This window comes from Diabrotica undecimpunctata, chromosome 10 (assembly GCF_040954645.1).
Source record: "Diabrotica undecimpunctata isolate CICGRU chromosome 10, icDiaUnde3, whole genome shotgun sequence".
NCBI classification, from domain to species: Eukaryota; Metazoa; Arthropoda; class Insecta; order Coleoptera; family Chrysomelidae; genus Diabrotica; species Diabrotica undecimpunctata.
In genome coordinates this window covers 15540767-15563938 of record NC_092812.1, presented here as the reverse complement: position 1 = coordinate 15563938, position 23172 = coordinate 15540767, and the positions used below count along the sequence as shown (strand labels likewise).

Here is a 23172-nt window from a genome sequence, read left to right as displayed (position 1 = left end):
CCATAAAACCAATGAAGACATTCGTAATAGAACAAAAGTAAAAGATGCTGTCGAACAGGCAGCTAAATGGAAATGGAGCTGGACATAACGAACGTCTTAAGGATGGCCGATAGAATAAAGAAATTGGGAATTGGCGGCTATATGAAGCCAAAAGACCACGAGGAAGACAGCAAATGCGCTGGGGCGACGATATTAAAAGAACTGCAGGACCAATGTGGTAACGTCTTACAAACAACAGAAATTAATGGCGAGAATTAGGAGAGGCCTATATTCGGAAATCTGAATAGAGAGAAGGGCTTAAAAAAAACTTGTTCATGGTACCTATTTGACGTTTCTTCCTATTCATTTTCATTCGTTTATGCCTTTATTTGGTTATATCTCATTTAAGGTTTATGGGTTATTATTTTTATTTCCTATTATTAAGAGTACTTTTTTGTTTTTTAATGGCTTTTATTGGGGCTCAGATTTTTAAACTTAAATTCATAAACACAAATCACTAGTACGATCAAAACTCGATTATGTATCAGTTGTATACTCATCTGCAAAGAAGACACTTCTTGTTCAACTAGAAGTCATACAAAATACAGCATTAAGAATAGCTATAGGAGCATTATGTAATATGTACTAGCCCCATTAAAAGTTTACGATGTTTAACCGGGGAATCACCTTTAAATTTCAGAAAAATCTACTTCTCATTAATATACGCATCATCCACATATGCAGTAAAATCGCATCCCATTTTCACACTATATAACTTATATAAATAAAAAAGACAAACCCTCCCTTTTACGAGAGAATCAGAAGATATCTCTCTCTCTCTCTCTCTCTCTCTCCATAATATTCAAATCAAAAAACTTTTTGATCACACAAATGCGGTCACACCTCCCCTGGACCTTTCCTACTGCAATATGTGGTCTAACTTTTTCTAAATACAATATGCTTGAGACCTAACAAGCAAAAATTATTAAATCCTTTTACAACAAACTTGCTTCTTTCTCAGATCATTGTCATATCTATACTCTTACAAATTCATCCAAAACTATTGATAGTGTGGGATCAGCAGTTATAGCTTCAATCCTTGTATTACGGTTTAAATTATCTTCCACTTTCAGTATTTATTCTGGAGAACTATACAAAATTCTGCAAGCCCTCATTCATATATGTACTCAAAAAATTCCCAAATCTGTCATAATTACCGACTCCTTCAGTGCATTACATACGATAGAACAATTATATATAAGTAACCCTATAGGTGTTTTAATAAAAGAACAATTAAATTTACTAAACCACGCGAGGCAATAAGTACGCTTTATACGGGTTCCATCATATTCACACATTGGACTTCAAGAAAACGAAAAAGCAGATTTTCGTACCAGAGAAGCAATACACAGTATCTCTTCAGTGTTAGTGTACTTGGTGTCTGTTTTCGACTACAAATGGTTCCTTAAAGAAAAAGTGACAAATGAATGGGATCATTTCTTGATCCCAAATCTTGGTGCGAGATAAACTTAAATCGCCAGCTGTTTGTTAATCTAATCCGTTTACGTATAGGTCATAGCAGACTAACTCACAGCTACCGAATCTACAAATCAAATCGCCCTATTTGTGACTTATGTAACTGCGAGATTAACGTAACACATATCTTAATAGAGTATCGTAAATATATTAGTGATAGTGAAATACAAAACACTCAATACCTATAAATATAAAAGTAGTCTAGGAGTACATTTACAATACAAACATAATTTACAAATATATTTAATTATATGAAACTAATTAATTATTTCTCGCACTAATGCCGCACCCTGTATATATATATATATATATATATATATATATATATATATATATATATATATATGTATATATATATATATATATGTATATATATATATATATATATATATATATATATATATATATATATATATATATATTTGCTTTAACATTAGTTGTTAATCGTATTATAATAGATATATCATTTACTGTTATTTTGCTCATATTTTTTACATAACTTTTCTCATTCGTTCAAATCTAATTAATTAAGATTTCTTATAATATGTGCCTATATTATATAAATATAAATAGGTATGTCTAAAGAAATATCATTTTTAATTCATCCAAATAAGGAATTTCTAGAATACGCGCTAGTCTAGTAGGTATACTTTTTTGCAAATATATTTGTTAATTGTTAAACGTAAAAAATATTTTTAACTCTACAGAACACTGCACCTAATAAAGTCTCCACCAGGAACACAATCACAGGACACTTGTACTGACCATAATCTTTGAAAAAGATAATTTGCATTCATGAATCGTCAGTTGTTTTTCAGTTTAGACGGGCCCTACGACATTCTCTTTGTTTCGAGTACAAGTGAACCTCGCATGTCCTCATTCTTCAACTTTTGTTCAATTGGATTATAAATGATACGCCTAATGTTAACGTGAGTACTCGAGCACTAAGGCCATTGTTGACAAGGGCAAGGAGAAATTCGTTCGAGAAGTAAGATTGATATTTTTGTTGATTTGGTTATAATAGTTGAATGGTTTAATACTGACATGGCCAAACCGCGGCAAGTAGAGTGACACGGCGGAGTTTTAATAGCGACCCGCGAAGAGTTGCCAAATAATTAAAGAATGTTAAAAACATCTGTAAGAAACCCAACGATATGCTATTCTAATATCAGCGCAGCGTTGGAAAGCAGAAGCCACTGGTTTCGGCATAACAGAGTCAGTTCAGTGCTTTCAGATTTCGGTGTCGTTTTGAAAAAATCATTTTCAGTATATCCATAAATAAATATTCCACATCGATAATAAACTAAAAAACTTGCAACCATGCAAGGTTATTAGGGTGTTGTTAGGTTAAGTAATTAATACAATGTATAGTAACAATTTTGAAATTAATTTTGTACACCAATATTTTTTCATACCTAAGATAGTGGCTCCCATTGCTGACAGTACCCCAATAAGCGACACCAGAATTTGTTATTTATGTATTAAGACTATTTGAAACAGTACAGTCTGTAGTATTGACGGTCTTTGCTTCCTTGGGTAATAGTTTGAATATGTTGGCGTCAATGCGCCAATAAAATAAATTTTAAGGTTGGTGACATTGACTAGTTTTATAAGTGACGTAAACGTGCACGTTTTGCCGAAATTACTAAGCAAAAACGCTAAGAAAATAGTTTATATAAATTGGGTGTGTGAGGTTAATGTGTATTTAAAGGGTAAGTCTTTTAGTGTAGATCCATTTAACAGTAATATAAATGTACGTATTTGTTGTTAAAATTACCTTATGTTAATAAAGTAAGGTTAGATAGGGGGTGTCAGTTACTGGTACAAGATCCGAGCGAGTATCCAGTAAATGACACTAGTGTCACCTATCGGGTTTCAGATGTTTTATACTTTGAATGAATATTTAAGTAGGAAGCACGTAAATAACCCTGTAAATGCAACCAAAATTTTATAATTTTATGTTGTACCAATAGCTGACACCCATGTCTGATATTGGTTACTAACATATGTCAGCTACTGGGTCCAAATAATATTTGTTTAATAATTTAGATTTTCTTTGTATTTCAGTTAACAATGCCGAAGAAATATTCTAATGAGACATTAGGCCAAGCCGTGGTAGATATTGACAACGGAATACCTGTTGCAACAACAAGCAAAAAATATGGGATCCCAAGAACTACATGAATATATACAGTGATGAGTGCCTTAAGAACCGGCAAAATAACGCAAAAGATAGAAAACACGTTGTGAAATAAAAAGTAGTGACACTCAACAAAACCTTGAGTACAAAAAGGGTGTACATATGTAAAATTATGACTATAATTTCAGTTAATGAGGACTGTATTACATAGGGCTGGTTCAAATAAATTAGGATATGTGGTAAAAGGTTATACAGATTATAGCGAATTAAGTTTATATAAAGTCTTACCAATTCTTCTGCTGCACACACACACGGTATTGACAGGCTACACTCGCGGTTGTTTTTCATACGCGGAATCTGCCCGGGTACCGGTTTTTGAACACGTGTTTCGCGGTACTAACACTGAGATCACGATATAGAGCACATTTTGCGTCTGCACACGATTTAAATAGTATTTGAGGTATTTTTCGCGTAACCAAAAGCAGGAGAAAGATAATTAGTTAGCGGCAGTCAACAGTAGAGATAACACCCCTGTCACCAAACGACAGTCAACAGGGGAGAGAGAGCGTCCGTTCTCATCGATAGACAACAGGCAAGAGAGAGTCTTTCTTGTTTGCTATCTTACAACTGTCTGTATTTCTAATGGAGTGGGGTTAAAATGTGAGTCGGAAGGGTTGAAGGATGAGAAATAATTGTAAAATTGTGGTAGAATGGTAGCTAGTAATACAGCGAAAAAATGACATGATTTTTCGCATGTGAAAAAATTGAACAGCCAGATTTGAATACCATTGAAGATAAATTACGAAGATGGAAATAATATATGCAAGAATTATTCGAAGATGCAGCACGAAGTCCGGCTGAAATAAACAATCCCTTCTTCTTATGGTGCCGTGCACCTATAGTGCGTTGGCGAATTATCTTAAGGTCAGACGTCTGTCTTTTGCGGCATGCAAAAGTTCGCCAGTGTTAGTTACGCCTGTCCAGTTCTTTATATTTCGCAGCCACGACATTTGTTTGCGACCCACTCCTCTCTTGCCCTCAATCTTTCCTTGGATAATTAGTTGAGGGATTGCGTATTTTTCCCCTCTCAGGATGTGGCCCAGGTATCCAATCTTTCGTGCCTTGATCAAGCTGAGCAATTCTCTCTCAGTATTTGCTCTTCTTAGGACTTCCTCGTTTCTCACCCTATCTGTCCATGGTATGCGGAACATTCTTCGCCAGGTCCACATTTCGAAGGCTTCCAACTTGTTAATGGAAGATATTTTCAACGTCCATGTCTCCATGCCGTATAACAATATGGACCATACATAGCACTTAACCATTCTGTAACGGAGATTGAAGGAAAGATTGCGGTTACAAAGTAGCGGTTTAAATTTAAGAAAAGCTTGTCTTGCTTGTTCGGTACGGCATTTTAGTTCTTGTTGAGGATCCCATTGGTCCTTCACCATCATTCCCAAGTATTTGAATGTTTTCACTTGCTCGATTGGAGCATTATCTTTCAGGATAAAGCATTATCTTTCAGGAATCGAGCAAGTGAAATGGAGCATTTCACTTGCTCGATTGGAGCAGAAATAACAAACGAAGAAGTAACTATGGCCATTAAGCGGATTAAAGATGGGAAATCACTAGGACCTGATGAGGTGCATAGTGAAATTTTAGAGCTATTAGAGGCACACCAAATCACAGCTCTTACGAAGCTATTCAGCAACATCTACGAGACTGGTTACTTACCAAAAGACTGGCTACTATCAATATTCATTCCACTTCCTAAAAAAGCCAACATTAGAAAATGTGAAGAATATAGATTAATTAGTTTGATGAGCCATGTACTTAAAGTACTCCTTACTATCATTCACTCGCGCATATACACCAAATTAGAAGAACACCTGAGTGAAGTTCAATTTGGATTCAGAGCAGGTCTCAGAACGAGGGAAGCACTTTTTAATTTGCAAGTTCTAATACAGAGAGCCAGGTATATCAACTGCGATGTGTATGCATGTTTCATTGATTTTGAGAAGGCATTTGATAAAGTCCCACATGGGAAACTAATCGATATCCTAAAAACATCAGGACTCGATAGTAAGGATATAAGACTGATCTCAAACTTATATCTCCAGCAAAAAGCAACAGTGAGATTAGAAAATGAACTGTCCGAGATCTTCACAGTCGAAAAAGGACTTAGACAGGTTTGCATATTGTCACCGGCATTATTTAACATATACTCTGAAAACATCTTTAGAGAGGCCCTGGACGATTCAGAAGATAGGATTACTGTAAATGATCAACTTATAAACAATATTAGATATGCAGACGATGGCTCCAAAGGATGATGGATAACGTTGTAGAAACATGTAACAAATACGACCTAAAACTAAATTGCAAGAAGACAAAAATAATTATCATTAGTAAGAACACCAACATTCCCAAACGCCCAAATTCTGTTTTTCTTCTCTTGATGATGTTTGTTAGCAACACTTCACATATAGATATCCACAAGTGCATAAACAAGGAGTAGACAGACAAATAAATAAAATGCTTGATCAGAAAATAATAGAACGTTCCAATTCTCCATGGAATTGTCCTTTATGGGAAGTAGGTACCTAAAAAACTTGATGCATCAGATAATAAAAAATGGGGAATCGTAGTCGATTACAGGAAACTCAATGAAATAACCATACGAGATTTCTTCTCTTATTTTGAAAAATAACGAGTGAAAAAAAGTTAACTAATAAGGCATTTTTAGTACTTAATACAAAGTACATTTTAGCATTTACAAGTTAACTGTAATTTAATAATATTCTTATTGAAATCTTATTATTGGTTATTTTTTTTTAAATAAACTTTCAGAAATTACTGACTGAACCTGTATATTCCATGTTTTGCACTAATATATTAGGGGCATAAATTTCTCTTTGCGTTTTTTAGTGGTTAAAATTGATATTTTTTCTTAAATCACAGTTACTAGAAAAGTGTTTCATTATACACCCTGTACTTTCATATCCGTTTTCAGGCAATCTTACGTTACCGATATCAAATTTCATATGGCAGTTTAAAAACTTCATATGTTAGGATTTGAATGCTTCATCCCTCACTTCTCATCACCGTAACTAATTCCCCCTTCTAAGAGACCGATATTAAAGTTGGAATGGTTTCAGTTTAAATGTCAAGACATAATACGAAGATATGCACATATATGTGCATTTTTGGCAATATATCCTTCTACACTTAAGCACAGACCCTCTCAGACAGTATGAGCACATGAGCAGGTACCAAACAGCCACAAAAAAGTTTAAAAAGAAGGTGACTCAAGGACAAAGAAGGATATACACTACTTATTATTTACTGTATTTTTACCTTACACAAATATTAAAAAAAGATATAAAACAATGAACATGTTGATATTTTATATCAGTCGATAAATAAATAAACTCCTGGACAAAATTAACGCATCACTTTATTAATCTTAAATAATTATTAGATTGACGAAAATGCAACGAAACTAAATTTTAAAAAACTTAATATATACTATTCTCACAAAATCAGCAATTGCTTGCAGAAAATTATCAATGCACGCAAAATAAACAGTTTGTTTATAATTATTAATACATGGCTAGAGTCTAAAGTTCTAAGCGGAGAGCAAAAAAATGAATGAAAATATTTTAATGTTAAAAATGTTAAAAAATTGATAATATAATCACGGTCAAGTTTCGCTTTTTTCGTCTATCAGCAAAAAGTGATGCATTTGAAACAAATTTGAGAGTAAGAAATTATCATACAAAAAGTCATATAAAAACCTTCAAAATGGCGTTTTTTTTTTTAAATATTTCTATCCTTATTTGTTGCTTAGAAAGTTACAAAATAAGTCGGAAATTTCGGTTTTTTTATAAATGTTAATAACTTAAAGTGAACTTAAACTTTTGTAACGTTATAAACGTCACATGTTTGCTATTTTCCTTTAATTAATTATTTTATTTTAATTTCTTCTGATTTTATTCATCTATTAATTTTATCTTTTATTTTACTATTTTTATTCTAAAAAGAGTTGGCGCTCAAGTCTTCATCTATTTCCTATATCCTATTTAATCTTTATTTTTTGATGATGATGATGATGATGATGATGATAGTGTGTTTGGCATGGAAACTAATCCTTTTGCCACAGATTTTTAAATGATTTATGTTATGTTTATCAATTAAAAACTTGATTGTACTAAATTTATATTATAACTTTTATTTTTCTTTTTTCTTCTCTTTCTTCTCTTTTTTCTTTTTTTTTATCTTTATTTTTTATTTTCAATGTTTTTTATTTCAATTATATTTCGTTTATTATTCAAAATTCATTTATACATTAAATCTTCTCCTGGGGCGAGTACTTACATTGCTAGTTAGGGCGGGATGGGATAATTTGATCATCATTTTACAACAAATCTGCGTTCGGCTCAGATTTTGTTTACCTAATGATCAAAGTATAAGTTAATTTTAAACTATGTGTATAAAAACATGACTTTTATTTAATACTATTTAAATGTATGAAACCCTAATTTGATTGAAACCATTACAGTAATAATAAAATAAATAATAAAATTGTACGTATGGTGGGTCTAGTTACCTCAATTCACAGGAGTAACTGAAGCAGCCAGCCATATACAGTCAAAACTGTTCTTTTTCTTGTGTTTTAAAAAGATTAGTGTATTAGTGATTAGTGTACTTTCTTTTCATTTTTTTTTTTTTCAATTTCTTTCATTTTTTTTCTCCTCTTGTTCTTTATTTATTAGATCATTTTTTGCAGGTGATAATTTCATAGTTAGTGACCAGTCTTTTACGTTTCTTCCTTGAATTCTCTCGTCTTTTATCTTTTTTTTTATTATTTCTAACAACAATTCCTTAAATGATTTACGTGTTTGTAAAGTAGGTCCAATTGGCGAGAGAGGACTTTCTTTTTCTACTTCTGGCTATTCTGTTATAATCAAAGCGTTTGAGACATCTGATTGTAACGTATCTAAAGAAGTATGGGATGCTTGTTGCCGTATCTTTGGATAATTGTAGTCTTCCTGATTTCCAGCGGCTACAACAGGACTCGCATCTGGTTGTAGTGCTGCTGAAGATTTAGGCCTACTGGCTTCTGATTGTACTGTGGCTGAGGAAGTGATAGTTACTGAGTGTTGGACAGCTGAAGAAGCAGTGGTTTCCAAGTGTACTGGAGTGGAATTGGGAAGATTGTTTTATACCTGAATAAATTATCCTTTTTGAATATTGATACAGGAATTGCATCTCTGTTAGGACCTTGTTTATTGGCATCATACATTCCTGTGACTTTAAATCCATTAATAATATTAATACTAGGTATGTCATGTGATAGCTTGGTTATCATTTGTACAAATATTTCCTTAGAAATTTTTTTGCAACTATTGTTCAGAACTCTAAATACTGACACATCTAATGGTTGTAATTAATGTCTCGTGTGTAGAGGTAACTTCATTCTAGTTATTTTATTTTTTTGTTCTAACTTAATCAAATCTAGACACACGGATATAGCATGGCCATCATATATTAATGAAACTGGTCTCTCTTTTGTAATATTATTTAAAAAACATCTCCAAACAAATTAGTTTCCATCCAACCTTGAGACGTTGTAGAAACCACAGTTTGGGATGTTATATACTCATTAATCCAATTATCCATTACATATATATCTTTAAGTACATTAAGGAGATTTATCATTTGACCATCAGCTGAACAACACAACAAAATAGATGTGTTTTTTCGGCCAGCGAACTGGTCTTCCATATTTTTTTTGTACCAATTGCACCAACGACCTATGTTTTACTAGGGTCGAGGCAAAATGACGTCTCTTTTAAATTAAATTAAATATCTGATCTGATTTCCTCCTTTAGGTTCAGTTCTCCCACAGTTTTTTTAATACTTCAAAAAAAAATTATAGACGACCCAAGGATTTACCTGACCGCATCTAACAGGCTCAATATTTCTAGGTTTCTTAATTGTCAGATGGTGCCTAGTTTTAAATGATTTAAACCAGTCACGACCTGGTCTCTGGTCTTTAAATCTGCTCCTGATATTATTTTGTCTTATATACAATTACGAGTATTGTACTAAGTCTAATACTTTCTCTCTGGATAGGTCAAATCCATTTTTGTCCATAATTTTTAAGCAATCTGCAATTTCTTTTTCCTCAAGAGACGACAAATATGACTTAACTCCACTACCGTTACCTTCTTTTGAAGTCAGTCCAGTCCCACTCGTTCCTTTCACGCGGTGCTTCACTATACATCGTGGAATATTGTAAAATAATGATGTACTCCGTGTCGTTTTGATGTCATTTCTAATATCCCAATTGCACTATCAACGTTTTCCGTGGCATATGAGAAGTCGGCACATTTTTGAGTTTTTCTTATATACATTCGTATCATTTTCTGCAACAAAAACAGATAACCTAGGCTTTGAAAAAGTACAGGATGGTACTTTTTCAAATGGATGGAAAACATTTTTAGGTCCTGAGGTCCTGAAGGTTCCTGTGGGGTAACTGGGTCGGACCCTGGCCCAATTACTCCTGATATGGGTCCCAGTTACCCCGAAAGAGCAAAAGCTCTCGGGGTAACTGGACCACCCGTTCTACGCTCAAAACTAATGGAATGAACATGCAAAACTAATTTAAACATTATTAATAGTATATTAATCAACACTTTTTCAGTAAAAAACATGGTAAAAACACTTAGCTCGATCATCAAAACAATAATGTAAATCACAACCACGTCATGTTGATTTTAGAAAAAATAACTACCAATTTAATTTGATCTTCTCACAGCAACCAAAAGTAATAGAAAGGTTAGAGTTATTGTTTTGGAAGGAAGGCACCTTTTTGCAGTACAGCCAACAGCAAGAAACTTTTTATATGTCTTTTTATAATTTCATTTTTTATACATACATAACCCCCTCCGTATTAAAATGTTGATACCAACTAAACAAAATTTAAAAAAAAATTGAAAAAAGTCTATTTGCAAAAATATGCAAATAGACTTTGATCCAAATAAAGGTTATATTGCTTTGAATCAGAAAAGCTATATTATTCAGTTGTTAAAGAGATTTAACATGAGTGTTGCCAAAGGAGTTAAAACTCCAATTGAATCAAAGTTATCTTTAACAATTGATTTATCTGGTTTAACCAGACCAGATATATCATTTACAGTCGATTTCTTGAATCAATTTAACAATGTAATGTATATGAAAAAGAGTATTGTGGTATTTAAAATATAATATTAATTATTCTCTGATTTACTCAAAAGATGATTCAGAATTGCAAGGTTTTGTAGATGTCGATTGGGCAAGCAATACATTAAATTGTAGATCCTTTACTGGATATGTATTTAAGCATTGTGGCTCTGCAATATCTTGGCAAAGTGCAAAACAAAAAACGGTAACTTTATCTAGCTGCGAGGCAGAATATATGGCCTTGTCAGAGGCTGTTTTTCTAGGGGGTTTGCTATGTGATTTATATGAAAAAACTGCAAAAAGTAAATTTATTATTGATTATTATTATTATCTTTTATTTTGTTAATTATCAAACTAGGTATTATTTTTTAAGTTTGTATATACTTGTATGAGCTCTTAATTTATGTAATAAGTATAATATGTACTGTAATGAAGGTTTCTCGTCAAATGAATAAATAAAATGTTCAGAAATATAACATGTTTTGTTTCAAATATTATTGAAAGAAGGTTTCGTGTGTAGGCAGTTCAAAATGTTCCAATACCCACAGAAAGCAAGAGTACGGTATTTTGATATGTGATATGTAAGTTATCTTTTGTTGATAAAACTAATATCAGAATTGCTTTTCTGGTGGTTAAATGCATTCCCACATAGATATACCTGATAATTTTCAGGACAAAAATTTTCATAAAATGTACAAAACACCGGATGCCACAAAACCTCACAAATATTGTCAGGACATTCTTCAAATTTGCTAAAAACAAAAATAAAATCTCTGGCTACAGATTTTTAAAAACATTTTTATGACTCGGAAATTTGAATAGAAAATTATGTAAGTAGTTAAATCACATTATCACAATTCAAGAAGAAACAACCTGTTACAAAAACCTTTTTTTTTGTACTTTTAACTTTTAACTTTTTGTACTTAAAACTTTTTTTTTGTATTATAGACAAAGTACTATAATTTTCATATAATTTATTCTTAACATACCTACGACAGCTTTTTCTACTTCAACCTACATTTCTCAGGTTTTGCTAAAAAACACGCTAAGTAGTATTTAGTGACATAACTTCGAAACTGTATAAATTATGAATGTTTTACTCATGACAGAGAGTTCTGAAACTCTCTGTAAATTCCACTAATACTTTTGTTGTGTATATGTCAACCTTCATGTTATAAATATTTACATCTCGTATTATTTTTTTTATTTTTCTGTTTATGTCATCAAAATTCAAATTAATAAATTTCTCACACTAAACGTTGTAGTTGATCCACATATGTTACCCATATGAGTGTACTTTCACTTTTTCTGGCTGTTTTTCTAATAACAAATATCGGTAACATCTTTTTGCTTAACATATGTTAAGTTTTATCGCTTTTTGTGAAGTTTATTTTTGTAGTCGTATTTTTATTATATGCCTTGTAATGCAATACACATATTTTTGGGAAAAAGTTAAATGGCTCTGGATTTATTTAAAAAATCGCGCTGAATTCTGATATGGTAAGAATTATGAAAATTATTTTAACTATAACAAATATTGAAAACCTACGAAAACGAAAAGGAGAGTCAATGCAACTATTGAAGAGGAATACTAAGAGAAACAATGCTAATTGGAAAATAAAAAAAGCGGAATATAATAGAATAGGTATGCGCAGAACTAATAGGTGACGAAACACTTGTTGGAGTTTGATCATGGATTATAAATTAAAAGTGGCAGTATAAAATCGTCGAAGTTAGTATACTCGGAAGACAAAATAAATAAACAATTGACCGAGATATTGATAAAAAACACTTATTTTTGTAGTAATTTATAAATGTTAATAACTTTGTTTTTTGCATAATCACATGTAACATAACTACTTAAATTTGAGCCAGTTAAGTAATTATTAAAGTATCCAACATTTGAAATAGATTGACCAAATAGTTTATAAGTTATTCAATTATTGGATCCCGGAGAGCGATTATTAAAACAACTGTTCTTGCTCAGACCCCCACTCTAGAGGTATTCTCCTTCTAAGTCGGAATCGATTCTATAAGGACACATTTTTAAGGTATATTATTTAAAGTTAAATTAAATTTGTTATTACAAAACAGTTTGAAAAAAGGCTGACTTATTAGCTTCTAAACATTTAGTACCTTCTATGATCAATAACAAGAAACAAGCTGAGATATTACAGCGGATAGTACACCCCTCCACTTTTTAGTGGCGTTATTTTACGAGTACCATTATTTTAACCGGTTATAACTTTCTACTTCTTCACTATGTATGCCGTCTATCATAGGATGGAATGGAAATATAGTTTTAAGAAAAAAAATGCTATCTGGTTTCCTATTGATCATAAAAAGGTTCTGGATTTTTAAAAAGTGTGTTTATTACCAGCTTTTGATTGAACCTACATACAAGTGTACAACATAAAAAATGTCAAAGTTATTATAAATGTTTATAAGCTATAAAGTCGTCCCTTTTTCAAACTGTTTTTTAATATCAAATTTAATAAAATCTTGAGATATTTACAAAATTCCTCTAGAATGACTGTTTGGACATGTACAGTTGTTTAAATAATCACTTTCCGGGATAAACAAATTCAATAAATTATACTATTTGGTCGATCCGTTTGAAATTAACACACTTTAGAAACTCGAGTAAGTTCCTCAATTTTCAATAGTTATATCACGTCGTTATGTCACGTATATGTCGTTAGGCAAAAACAGTTTTTATAATTTATAATTTACTGCAAAAATAAGGGTTGAGATTATCTCGGTCAATTATTTATGTATTTTAATTTTAAAACTCTCAGTATTAAAGAAATTTTTACGATCTATAACTTTTAATTGAACCATTTTTCTTTAAAATGTATAAGAAACTTTTTACGCAAAAACTATTTTTTTTTTCACTTTTTATGATTGTGTATTAAAAAAAAAAACAAAGCAAAACTAGCAGTACGTCTTCACTTAATTGCCATCAGCATTACCTCATATACCTTTTAGAACCTTTAAATACTTGTATAAGATTTTTTCAGCTTTTTTTTTTCTTGACTGGGGTAGACCAGTCTAATATGAAAAACTATGAAAAAATCACGTAAAAATCTTTAACAGATATTTGAAAGTTCTAAAAGCTATATGGAGGGTAGCTGATCAGAAATGGGTGAAGACTTACAGCTGGTTTTGCTTTTTTTTTTTTTAACTTGTGAAACAAATATTTTTTGCCTGTAAAATGTCTAGTTTTTTAGAGTAAAATGGTTCAAATAAAACTTCAGAAGATCATAAAAAGTTCTGTATATATATATATATATATATATATATATATATATATATATATATATATATATATATATATATATATATATATATATATATATTACAGGATCCAACTTGTAAATACAATACATTTTGAAGACGACTGTCGCAGTATTCCCGTTCTTCTCCGCCAATCCTCCCGGTCCAAGGCATGCTCCTCCTCCAAACCTCTCGATTCCATCGCTCTTCTAATTCCTTCATTCCATGAGCGTCGAGGTCTACCTCATTTTCTTCTTCCAGGGGGCTTCCATCTGTGAAGTTTTTGGGGCCAACGTTCGTCAGGAATTCTCAATAGGTGTCCAAACTATTTTAAACCTCTTCTTTCTATTCTGTCAATGACCGTTTCTGTAGCATTCATGTTATTTCTTATAAATTCGTTGGTCTTCCTTTCCAGCCTTGATGTTCTAGCACTTCTTCTCAAATAAACCATTTCAACTGCCAACAATCTTTCTTCAGGTCTGCAATAATTGTCCATACTTCAGAGCCATAACAAAGAACTGATTCAACCATGGTTTGCCCTATTCTTTTTTTGTTCCTTTTGGAAATGTTGCGATCTGAGTGCACCTAAATATTTAAATTTTTCCACTTGTTTGATTTCCACGTTCTCGTCTCTTGCATCTGAATTGGTAACTAAATATTATATTTTCTTCATGCTGACTTGTAACCCCCCATTTTACATATTCTCTGGATTAGCCATAGAAATTAGCCTTTTTTCCAAAAATATTATAAACAAATTAAATTTCTCAAAAACGATTTAACCAATCTGGCCCACCTTTTGCACACAATTCAAACACAGTAAGTGTTCAAGTATATTTAAACGAATTTTAATAAATAATAAAGAAAGTTATTAACAATGTTCAAAAACAGCGATTTTGTTGTTCATTTTGCAATAACTTTTTTATTTATTCAAAAATATATCCATTAAAAAATTGATGAATCCCTAGATGAGAGTATTTTTGTAATATCTCATACTACACATTTCAACTGCAAAAGCGTCTATACAGTTGTGACGGAAAAGGTTTATTTTTTACTAACTTGATTGGTCTATAATGAAGATTTTTATTATACGTTGTTGACTACTGCTTTTAGAGAAACAGACTACTTAAAAATGTGAAACGCTTCACGATTTGTCGTGTCATCCTTGCGCAGGGGACACGCTAATCTTCTGTGTATCGTTTCAATTTTATTAATGAACCGCAAGTACTTTTTAATTAGCTAATTTGACCTTATTTGCAGCTATTCATTTTCAAACTTTTTTCAATATTAGAGGCCGTATCTACTGCCTTTTTACTGCGAACGTATCATTCCACGTTATTTCCCCAAAAACATACATATATGTAATTTATGTAGCTATTATATGTAAAATCCCCCATGAAGCTTTTAAACTGAATTCGCTTCATTGACTCTTTACATACATCAGCAATTCATCATTATTCGTACAATTTTTAAAGTGTTTAGTAGGGATCAACTCACCCAAAAGCCCCTGAAAGGTGACTCGGCGAAACATAGGATAATACCCCCTATATTAATTTAATCGAGGCCAATAGAGGGAGGTAAGAGGAGACCGATTCAATTTAAAATGACCATGACATGGATCATAAGCGAACAAGTGAATTCTAATAGAAAGAGGGGACGTGATCAAGTGCAGTGGATAAATTTAACTTAAGGGAAGTTTAAATGTGTGGATTAGTAGCAAATTATCGACGGATAATTCACCACGGAACATTTAAAATCTTTGAAGATTAAATTTCCGCTTTATACTGGGTGTTCAAAAAGTTTTAGTATTGCAATGGTATTGCTTATTGAACAGTTCTTAAGTTTGTTGGTTATAAAGTCTTATTTTCATAATTAAATTTAAAACTAAGCTTAAAAATATAAAGGCACGTAAGATAAACATTATTTTAACCTATAAGAGATAGGTTTTAAGATTTTAAGTTTCAAACCAGGCATTTTGTTGGCTCCAAGGGATACCAAGCGATATAATATAATACCCCAGTCAATGAAGAAATCTCCTTAAGGTGCCCTCTCCATTACTGAAGGTTGGCTATAACTACAGCAAATTGATCTGTGTCCATGCCTGTCCAGTCTCTTACATTTTTCAGCCAGGAGCATTTTCTTCTTCCGGACCTCTTCTTCTTTCTACTTTCCCTTCCATTATCAGTCGTAGGAAGTTGTATTTTTCTCCTCTGTAAATATGTTCTAGATAACTCGTTTTTCTGGTTTTTACAATATTTAGGAGTTCTCTCTTAGTCCCCATTCTTCTCAGCACCTCGTTGTTGGTCACGTGCTCTGTCCAAGAGATCTTCAGCATCCTTCGAAAAACCCATATCTCAAAGGCTTCTACACGTCTCATACATATGATTCCGAGAGTTCATGTTTCCACTCCGTATAGCAATATAGAATAAATGAATGTTTTTACAAATTGGTATCGGATATCCAACGATAAGGTAGCGTTTTTTAGGAATTTGTTTACTCTTTGAAAAGCGGAGCTAGCATACTCTACGAGCACGTATTTCAACTTCGTAGTCAAGATCGTTTGTTATCCAGCAACCAAGATATTGGAATATTTGTACGGGTTCTATCTGTTTGTTGTAGATACGAATATTCATGTCGGCATTTGGTGTACGTGTAAAGGCCATTACTTTTGTTTTATTTGTGTTTATATTCAGCCCCAAGCTATCTCCCTCTCTGGTTATGGCATTCAAAAGTCGTTACAAACCCTCAGCACTGTCCGCAATAATGATGGTGTCGTCTGCGTATCTTAAGTTGTTAAGATACATATTCTCTATTGATTTTTATTTCTTCTTCAATATTTTCGAGGGCATTTTGGAAGATCTTTTCGGAATATATATTAAACAATAGTGGAGAAAGGACAGAGCCCAGGCGAACTCCTCTTTTTATTAACATTTCGACTTTCATACAATTGTCTATTTTAATCGACGCCATTTGATCTAGACCTGAGGCCTTTCGTGGCTTTGCCGTATTGATTGTTTTTGTAACTTCCGATGTTAATATATCAAGTACTGTGTCTTGTACTATAGTCATTTGTGGTTCTGTTCTCTCGTCATCAAACAGATTTTCTATGTATTTTTCCCATATATTTCCTATATTTTATGGACTAGATACTATTTGGTTATTATCATTTACTAGAGTTGTTGTAGTGAATTTTTTCTTCATATTTGTGACTTCCTTAATCTTTTTGTATGCTTTGAAGTAGTCATGGTTTTTTAGTAATTCCCTCAGTTCCTCACATCTGCTGTTCATCCATTATTCTTAAGCTTTCCTTATTTTGTTTCAGATGGTTCTCTGGGTTTCTTTATATTTTACTTCATTGCGGTTTTTGTAAGATCTTCTTACGTCCATCAGTTCTAGGATTTCTTCTGTCATCCATGTGTTCTTTGTTTTTCTTGTGTTGTCTTGTAGTTGTTCTGTTTGTATAGTTGTGATTGTTGTTTTGAAGATGTGCCAAATACTCTCTACTGATTCTTCTGCTACCACGGGTGCTTCACTGAATTTTTCTTTGAGTGTATCATTGATTATTTTCTCTATCTCTGTCTGTACTGTTGGATCTTTAAGTTTTCAAGGCTAGGTTTTATCTTCTCTCTGCGTTTGATTTTCTTCAGTTTAATTCAGATTTTACGGATAACAGGATTGGGGTCGGAACCGATGTCCGTCCCGGGATATGTTTTAACTGCCCTGATTCCATTTCTATAACGCTTGTCAATTAATATATAATCAATCTGGTTTCTTATTATATGGTTTTGATTATCTCCAGACGCATTCCATGTATATCCTTCTTTTTGGTAGTTTAAACCAGGTGTTTGCGTTCATTAGATTTTCTTCTTGGCAAAATTGGACCAGTATTTCTCCTCTATCATTTCTTTGGCCCAAACCAAAGTTTCCGACTACGTCTTCGGTACGCACCTAGTTTGGCATTAAAATCTCCCATAATAATGTTTACAGCATTTTTCTTTGCGGTCTTCATTAGCTGTTTGATCACTTGGTAGAATTCTCGTATTTCTCTTTCTGGTTTTTCTCCTGCAGGAGCATATACTTGAATAAAGTTAATATTTCGAGGACTGGTATTAATTTGTAGCATAGCTACTCTATCGGATATAGGTATAAAGTTCTTTACACATTTACTGCTTTTCTCGTCAACTATAAATGCCACTACTACTTTTAAAAATACATCTTTACATACCTATATACTATACATCTACAGATAGTTTAATTTAATTTTTTATATTCACGTACGAGTATGTTGAAATGATCACCTAAGAGGTAAGAATGGCCTTCAAAATATACCTATATATTTAATTTAAAACAGTCCTCATTAAAAGGAACCCATTAGTTGGTCATATCTAACAAAATAGCCCATATTTTAGTTCTTACGGCGTATAGTAAGGGACCAGTTGCTTTACCAAAAACTGTGGCGTGCAGTGGGGAGACGCAAAAATTATTTTCAAAAAATAAACGTCATAAATAAAGATTAAACATTCAAGATTTTTATACGAACATTTATTATTTTTTAAAAACTTTCAAGGATGAAATAATTTTCTGTGATATTTTGGATATTCTGGAAATTTTCTCTTATTTTTTAATAATTACTGTATTCCTTGCTTGATAAAAGCCCTCCAGAAAGTGAGAGTGTACGATCTCAAACTTATTGATGATCCAATAAGTACTCAAGGAATCGATGCTGTTAGGTAAAAATTTTATTATTACAATATGAACAGCCCGAGAGTGGTCAATGATCTGTCCCTGTTTGTGGGGACGTCGTTGCTTTTAGCGAATAAAAAAAATTGGATTTAAGATATAAGTTAACTGTAGTTTAGTCAGTACATAAAACTATCTTCTAGTCTCTTTAGCAAGGTTTAGGTTCGGAAAGGCTGACACAGATGAATGCCTATACTGTGAATACTCCGACACTGTAACACATACGATGTTAGATTGCAGCAGATGGATAGTGGAAAGGAACAGAATGGAGAGAGAGACAGGTGTGAATTTTGTTACAGTGAGAGAAATTATTGAGAGAATGATTGAAAATAAATCAGGTTAGACTAAAATACAGAGCTATATCCGTGCAGTGATCAAGAAAAAGGAAGAGGAAGAAGGACAGCTGGACCAACGGCAAGGGTAAGAGTGAAAGATGCTGGAAGTTGAAGCTAGAGAAGTGGGTCACACTATATGAGTTAGATAGGCGTGAGTCAGACTGTGAGGAAGACGGAAATGTCCGTCTGGGAATGATGCCGTACTAGGAGCGATAAGGGTCTTCTACGCGCTACCTGGAACGAGACAAGGAGCCTCCTTGCTGATGAATGGAGTGTAGATGTGTATGAATGGAGAATGAATGAATAAAGGTAGTGCTTCGAAAGTGATGCCGGCCTTACAGCGGCCATTCCGCTTCCGAATCGCTGGATGACAGATCAACGTCTGGTTTAGCAGGTAGGCGTTCGGCGTAGACTCGGCGACGAGAGGGAAGTTTAAAGTACCTCGGGAACTATCGCCGGGAGTACGAAGAACGAATCCTGCACTAAGGTCAGTCAGGCGGCGTCCTGGATTGAGATGTCTTTTGAAGATTCCAGACCCCCCCTCTATAAAGATGAAAAAAAAAGTATCTTTAGCAAAAGAATTTTACTATTTCTGATGTTAACAAAAGTAAAATCGAAAATAATGTAAACAATTACATGAAGGAATTGGGAACAACCGAAAATGTTGAGAAAACATGGAAATTATTTCGTGAACGTATGACCAAAAACATAGTATAATTAATAGATTCAAGAAACAGCAATGGATGACAGAAGAAATACTAGATTTTATGGAACAAAGAAGACAATACAAGGACACGGCAGACAAGTACAGAAGAAAATAAAGAGAAATAAAACAAAAAATACGAGCGGCTAAAGAAAAGTGGATAGCGGATCGATGTTCAGAACTGGAAGAATTAGAAAAGGAACATGACATGTTCAATATGCACAAGAAAGTTCGTGCAGTGGCTGGCCTGTATAATAAGAAAAACACTAATACTCTAGTAGATAACGCAGGAAAAGTTATTATTGACTATCGAAAAATACTTTATTAGTAACTATATAACTGAATTGTTCCAAGATGACAGGCGAAACATATAGAGCAATGTACTTTGCAATGGACCTGAAATTTTAAAATCTGAAGTTCTTTATGCAATAAAATCATCCAAAACAAAGAAAGCAACTATACCAGACAGCATCCCAGCTGAACTCTTTAAAATGATACAAGAGGACCACAGCAATGCTTTAGTTAAGCTTTTTAATGACGTGTATGCTACTGGTGAAATACCTGAGGAATGGCTTAAGTCTGTTTTTATAACAATTTTAAAGCAGCGGGCAAAAAGATGCGACGAATACAGGTTAATTAGTCTGATGAGCTACACATTGAAAATTTTTCTTCGTGGAACACCCTGTAATTATATTTACTAGGTGCTGCATTTTCAATGTCAGGCAGTATATGAACTTTGTGTACTCTGGTAAGAGGTTTTTATCCCAGTACTGCTAGTTCGGTATTATTTAAACGTTTCGTCTCCCGAACACATTGTATTTTTTAAAATACAGGTTTTAAAATGAATTTTTTCTCCACCATTTTATAATAATTTTAATTAACGACGAGTCGCCACTGAAGGGACGATGTTATTAGGCCCAAGATAAACTGTAAAAAGGGCATAGGCGGGGGAAGGTAGAAAGGAAATACCGAACAAGTGGCGAAAGAACGCCAGGTGATGGGTACAAGGAGCACACGTGCCCTTTTGAAATCATGATTTCAGCTGCAGACTTGGCTGGTGGCAAATGTTTTCTAGATATTGTATGAGTACTTTTATAGTGGGTGTCAGATTGATAAAATGTATGCGGGTGCTATTCTTAGAATCTTCGCTTATAAAAATCATATAATAATCACACTCAATGAGAAACTTGGGGCTCTTCTTGATAAAATAAAGGTTTTGTGCTTACAACATTTACAACAGATTATATTAACACTATAAAAATGAATAAATTACATCACTGAACATGATTACACCTATATTTACCAGTCTGACAATTCTAGTAATAATAAAAATATACTTTTTGTTATTGGAATTATGTTTTATATAGAAAAGATTTAGAACGTTTATCTTCATACATGTACCACAATATCAAGTATTCGACTTCGATACCTTAAATATTAAGAACTAAAAATTCTTAAAATAGGCATTGACTACAGTCTACATAATTGTTCTTTAGCTGGGGACTTTCGCCCTCGGTAATAACGTAATCTTTCATTCTGCGTTTAAATTTTTCAAATATACTTAGTTTTCTCAGGATTCGAAAAAAAAATGAATACATTTAAAACACATTGAAGATTTTGACAAGCGATATTTTGCGCCTATAAAAACGTATTTTAATTCTTTGAGACCAAAATTTCTCATCCTTATAATAGTTCAGGAAATGAAGCTCGAAAAAAGTTAAAACCTCGCAATTTTTTCGTCCTGCATGGATTGAGTTGAAATTTTAACAGAAGGTAGATGATAGCCCAAGGATCAAAATCTATATCGAACCGAAGTGCGCTGAACGGTTTTAGGGGTGAAAACTACCCCTAATTGTCAAAAATTATAAAATAACATATTAAACCTGAATATAGGTAAGATTTGGTTTAAATTAGTTAAATAATGATTATTTTATACTTTTGAATAGAGTTCCATCATATTTCAACCCTTAAAAAGCAACCCTTGTTAGAGATTAATGTAAAAAAAATTACTAATTCTAAAAAAATGATTTCGCCTTGGATCGATTTCGATAAAAATTTGGATTTAAGCTCAACTCACCCTCTGCTTTATAGTTTTTGTCATGCCGATGAACCCTGATTGTTCTTAGGGGTGAAAACTACCCCTAATTTTCAAAAATTGTAAAATAACATTACAAATCTTAAGATGAGTGAAATTTGGTTTGGATTAGTTAAATAGTGATTTTTTTATACTTTAAAATACAATTTCATAAATTTTCAACCCTTAAAAATCAATTGTTATGAGTGCTATAGGTGAAAACAATTTTTTGCCAAAATTTTGCAACTTTTCAACTTTTGAAAATCACCCTTTACAAGATTGCAGTTTTTATAAACTAATTTAATAGATATAAATTGAAAAAAGTAGAATTAAATACAAAAAAATTTATCAACATAAAAAGGCACCATATATTCTTATACATTTACATAAATAGTTGAAAATATTTACATTTATAGGTAAAACAATTATAATATTAATTTTATTCGTCATCAATTACATCTTCATCGTGATCTATGTCATCCTAATCTTCTTCAATTATTGGTGGACTATTATTGCACCCTTCACCTGAGCACCCAGAACAAGTAGAGTTACAGTATAAACCAACTTTTCTGCACCCACATGAAACGCCGCATCCTTTTTTGCATTGGCAAAAAATAATTTTCAAAAGTTCATCGGGTGCAGGTTGTTTGTTCATGCGTACGGGTAATAACAAACCATCTATGGAATACCATCCCCAATCTGTTGCTCTGATATTTTCAATTGCCAAGCCACTGTTGAATTTGGTAATAGCATCTTTTTGAATGCTCATCTAAGGCATCAACACTGGGCAGAAGGGATGATAGCTTAACCGCACAGTTTTTCGTTGTAGCTTTGATGAACTGTTCGTACCGCATCTGCTCGAGAAAAGCTTCCAAATCTTTTATTTTTTTAACTTGGTAAGCTGCGTGTCTTTAACAGTTCCATACATTATTGCACAGTATCTGCCAGCATCTAAAATATCTTCAAGCTTAGCAATACTACTGTAAAAAATTTCGGCATGTTCCCTCATGTCCGGTCTTTTTTGAAGAATATCAAAAAATTTTTTTTTACCTTTATTGTAAAAAGCAGATACAGTATCAGAGCCAGTAAAAGCATGTGAAAAAGCTATTAATTTTGAACTATCTGGGTACCCTATTTCAAAACTTTTAGATCAATATAATGTAGAAGA

General features: G+C 32.7%; 1 protein-coding gene and 1 non-coding gene across 2 annotated transcripts in view; both read right to left on the bottom strand.

Annotated features, from left to right (window-relative positions):
- bib (MIP channel family protein big brain) overlaps positions 1 to 23172 on the bottom strand; it is an 83453-nt gene that overhangs the window by 7485 nt on the left and 52796 nt on the right. The gene's annotated exons all lie outside the window — the stretch shown is intronic.
- Positions 15281 to 15384, bottom strand: LOC140452576 (U6 spliceosomal RNA). The gene has a single exon (XR_011952219.1). It is a non-coding gene; the product is annotated as a U6 spliceosomal RNA (small nuclear RNA).